This window comes from Schistocerca cancellata, unplaced genomic scaffold, assembly GCF_023864275.1.
Source record: "Schistocerca cancellata isolate TAMUIC-IGC-003103 unplaced genomic scaffold, iqSchCanc2.1 HiC_scaffold_517, whole genome shotgun sequence".
NCBI lineage: Eukaryota > Metazoa > Arthropoda > Insecta > Orthoptera > Acrididae > Schistocerca > Schistocerca cancellata.
The window spans coordinates 25,001-30,000 of NW_026046531.1; the positions used below are offsets into that span (position 1 = coordinate 25,001).

Genomic DNA, 5,000 nt, shown 5'->3' on the forward strand with positions numbered 1-5,000 from the left:
CATCTGCAAGTCTCCCGAAACATGACCTGCTGCACCGACGATACCGCCATCTATGAGACGCCACCCCGACTACGACATCGCTAGGTCCCACAGTACCCATTTTTCGACGCCACCCACAAAGCCTGCATCATCTGTCCACCACAGGAACCCGAACGCCAGTGCCTGCGTCGCACGAAGTAGTCAACCGACAATCACTCCACCCGCACCCGCACGTGCCCCACCCCAACCGCCCAAATCGCAACCCAAGCGGATGAACGGCGGACTCTTCCCGCACTCGTACGTTGCAATCCACCCCTATATCTTGCGTTTCATGACGAGTTATATCCAATATGCCAAATTCCCGCTGTCCCTATACATGCTGTAAGTCTGTGCACACAATATGAACCACACCTCAGCGAGACACTCCATCACACACATTACTCTCTGCCTGTAACAGACACAGATACGATATGTAAGCACCAGCATGGACCAACGTCCGGTGCATCCTCTCCGCCACAGTACACCATCCACACTATGATAACCACACCAGGGGGTCCAATTATAAAATAGAATATCCCACCCGTCCAACATCCACAATTGCTCAGATAAGCCACCAACACCCACACATGTCCTACACAGGGGTGCACCCAACACCACCACACTGCCTCCTGTTACGGCACAGAAACAATGGCAGGAATGAATCACACAGGTCTGCCACTCCCTTGCCGCAACCACAGACGCGGCGCGCCTCCAGTCACGAGCGAAAAGCGCATCCTGACGAGACAGAACTGCTGTGACATACTGACGCTGCCTCAGACATTCACTTACAATGATCACTACCAACGAACCTGCCCCCCCCCCCCCCCCCAAACACACTATCTCTTACCATGTTGTGTACTGTAATCCAACCCATTTTGCACCTTAACCTAACCAAATTTGTAACGCAATTTGTACCGCAATGTAACGCAATTTGTACCGCAATGTAACGCAATTTGTACCGCAATGTAACGCAATTTGTAACGCAATTTGTGTCTTAACCTAACCCACGTTGTGCCTTAACCTAACCCACGTTGTGCCTTAACGTAACCCACGTTGTGCCTTAACGTAACCCACGTTGTGCCTTAACGTAACCACGTTGTGCCTTAACGTAACCCACGTTGTGCCTTAACGTAACCCACGTTGTGCCTTAACGTAACCCACGTTGTGCCTTAACGTAACCCACGTTGTGCCTTAACGTAACCCACGTTGTGCCTTAACGTAACCCACGTTGTGCCTTAACGTAACCCACGTTGTGCCTTAACGTAACCCACGTTGTGCCTTAACCGTAACCCACGTTGTGCCTTAACCTAACCCACGTTCGTGCCTTAACGTAACCCACGTTGTGCCTTAACCTACCCCACGTTGTGCCTTAACCTAACCCACGTTGTGCCTTAACCTAACCCACGTTGTGCCTTAACCTAACCCACGTTGTGCCTTAACCTAACCCACGTTGTGCCTTAACCTAACCCACGTTGTGCCTTAACCTAACCCACGTTGTGCCTTAACCTAACCCACGTTGTGCCTTAACCTAACCCACGTTGTGCCTTAACCTAACCCACGTTGTGCCTTAACCTAACCCACGTTGTGCCTTAACCTAACCCACGTTGTGCCTTAACCTAACCCACGTTGTGCTTAACCTAACCCACGTTGTGCCTTAACCTGCTCTGTAATTGGCATATGACACGTTACATTAATCTAGTGTTGTCTAACCACAACCTCTGAATATAGTTCGCTACTCGCACCGCCCACCCTCTTGTGTGTCGTTTCATGTTGAACACTTCGCAAGTGTTGCTTACTTTTTACATGCTCCCGCTGTACACTGTAATGTGGACAACTGCAGGATGTACATCGCCCCCCCCCTCCACCCTGCCTTCGCACGCTGGTCGTTCAGGTGTCTTGCGTGTTCAATGCCCTTCGCAGCTGTTCACTGGCATTCGCATGTCGAAGCGCTCAGTCTACGTCGTGGTACGGCCTGTGTCCACTGTCCGCTGATATCGTAAGCTTAATCCTCACATTGTACTGCACATAGGTCCGTATGTACTGAATGATACGCTGTGGCACATGTGTGACCGTACGACTGCGCCAACAACAGCGAACCATACGGTCCAAATGTTGTGCACTCAGCCACGTGCCGTCTCCCCATAACAGCTACATTGCAGTGTGGTACGCCATAGAGACGTGTGGGAGTAACGGACGCCCTGGATGGCGATCAGCATGAGCCGTCTGTTGATGTAGTGGCGCGTGTAATCAAACGTAGTCGTCTCTTCTCACACAGTGTGATAGCATGGTGCAACCGCGTTCCACATCTGCGACATGGTACAGATGCTGGTTGACAGTCGGTCTCGTAATGGACATCGCATACGTAGGGGCCACCTCCCACGTGTTCTCTAGTCGTGCACATTTTGTTGCGTGTATGTGGGCAGACGTAGTGTGTCGTGACACCTAACAGACAGGTATGCAATAATCGTTGCATTTGCAAACTGGGATGGACGTCTACGTTTGCTGGTGACGTGACGCAACGCAAATGAACAACTGGTAAACCCATTGTGTGCGGTTGTTGTTGCTGGAGGTAAATCAGTAAGGGCAAATCTGTGTGTGAAGCGATACGCGGCGGTGGCTGGGTGGGACCGTCCCCGGCCGGTGAGGGGGGGCCGCCCGGCGTGCTGGCCGCGCGGTGCGTGGGCGCACGCGCTACAGCCGGCTGGTGGGGGCGCCCAGTGGCAGGCGCGCCGGCCGACGGACGCGGCAGCGGCGCAGCTGCGCGCCGGGCACCCTGCGCGCGGCGCCGGGCGGCCAAAGTGGGTCCTCGCGGGCCCGGTGCGAAGCGCGGTGGACATCTGCAGTGTGCTGGTCCGACTGAGGACTGTGTGCGTTGAGGATGCGCCGCCGCCCGGCACTCGGCGCCGCGACGCCGTCTGCTGCTCGGTCGCCCCAGCGGTTCTCGCTGGTGGTTTGTATCGCAGTTGTGCAGACGTGTTGGCACGTGCGCTGTGCTGGGAGAGTTCGCTTCGGCACCCACGTGGGCCTTTGCCCTTCTGTGGCGCTGGCGTTGGAGCTGCCGGTCACCGTAGGTGGCGCGTGTTGTCTCCGCGGCAATGCCACGACAGCACGCTCCCGGGCCTCTGTCGGCAGCGGCAAGCTCAGTTGGGAGCACGGGTGGTCGCACCTAAAGCGTCTACTCGCCTAACTCCGGGCGATTGCGCCTCTCTCGAACCCGACCAAGTACTTAGGACGGCGCTGCGCGCCGCCGGGACCTGAGAGGGTTTCGAGGTGTATTGTGCAGGGGAGCTCAGCCTCCTCCTGTTTGCAGAATAATTGAGCGGACGCTTGCGTGTTCGCGCGGGCCCCTGGGACACACTCCCGGGCGGCCGGCTGCTCAGCTCTAGTTGACGCAGCTCCCTGGTTGATCCTGCCAGTAGTCATATGCTTGTCTCAAAGATTAAGCCATGCATGTCTCAGTACAAGCCGCATTAAGGTGAAACCGCGAATGGCTCATTAAATCAGTTATGGTTCCTTAGATCGTACCCACGTTACTTGGATAACTGTGGTAATTCTAGAGCTAATACATGCAAACAGAGTCCCGACCAGAGATGGAAGGGACGCTTTTATTAGATCAAAACCAATCGGTCGGCTCGTCCGGTCCGTTTGCCTTGGTGACTCTGAATAACTTTGGGCTGATCGCACGGTCCTCGTACCGGCGACGCATCTTTCAAATGTCTGCCTTATCAACTGTCGATGGTAGGTTCTGCGCCTACCATGGTTGTAACGGGTAACGGGGAATCAGGGTTCGATTCCGGAGAGGGAGCCTGAGAAACGGCTACCACATCCAAGGAAGGCAGCAGGCGCGCAAATTACCCACTCCCGGCACGGGGAGGTAGTGACGAAAAATAACGATACGGGACTCATCCGAGGCCCCGTAATCGGAATGAGTACACTTTAAATCCTTTAACGAGTATCTATTGGAGGGCAAGTCTGGTGCCAGCAGCCGCGGTAATTCCAGCTCCAATAGCGTATATTAAAGTTGTTGCGGTTAAAAAGCTCGTAGTTGGATTTGTGTCCCACGCTGTTGGTTCACCGCCCGTCGGTGTTTAACTGGCATGTATCGTGGGACGTCCTGCCGGTGGGGCGAGCCGAAGGCGTGCGACCGCCTCGTGCGTGTTCGTGCGTCCCGAGGCGGACCCCGTTGAAATCCTACCAAGGTGCTCTTTATTGAGTGTCTGGGTGGGCCGGCACGTTTACTTTGAACAAATTAGAGTGCTTAAAGCAGGCAAGCCCGCCTGAATACTGTGTGCATGGAATAATGGAATAGGACCTCGGTTCTATTTTGTTGGTTTTCGGAACCCGAGGTAATGATTAATAGGGACAGGCGGGGGCATTCGTATTGCGACGTTAGAGGTGAAATTCTTGGATCGTCGCAAGACGAACAGAAGCGAAAGCATTTGCCAAGTATGTTTTCATTAATCAAGAACGAAAGTTAGAGGTTCGAAGGCGATCAGATACCGCCCTAGTTCTAACCATAAACGATGCCAGCCAGCGATCCGCCGCAGTTCCTCCGATGACTCGGCGGGCAGCCTCCGGGAAACCAAAGCTTTTGGGTTCCGGGGGAAGTATGGTTGCAAAGCTGAAACTTAAAGGAATTGACGGAAGGGCACCACCAGGAGTGGAGCCTGCGGCTTAATTTGACTCAACACGGGAAACCTCACCAGGCCCGGACACCGGAAGGATTGACAGATTGATAGCTCTTTCTTGATTCGGTGGGTGGTGGTGCATGGCCGTTCTTAGTTGGTGGAGCGATTTGTCTGGTTAATTCCGATAACGAACGAGACTCTAGCCTGCTAACTAGTCGCGTGACATCCTTCGTGCTGTCAGCGATTACTTTTCTTCTTAGAGGGACAGGCGGCTTCTAGCCGCACGAGATTGAGCAATAACAGGTCTGTGATGCCCTTAGATGTTCTGGGCCGCACGCGCGCTACACTGAAGGA

General features: G+C 54.3%; 1 non-coding gene across 1 annotated transcript in view; it reads left to right on the plus strand.

Annotated features, from left to right (window-relative positions):
* The first annotated feature begins 3,414 nt into the window (after positions 1-3,414).
* Positions 3,415-5,000, plus strand: part of LOC126129134 (small subunit ribosomal RNA) — a 1,909-nt gene continuing 323 nt past the window's right edge. Inside the window, exon 1 of the ribosomal RNA XR_007527113.1 lies at positions 3,415-5,000. This exon is cut by the window's right edge and continues 323 nt beyond it. This is a non-coding gene — a ribosomal RNA (small subunit ribosomal RNA).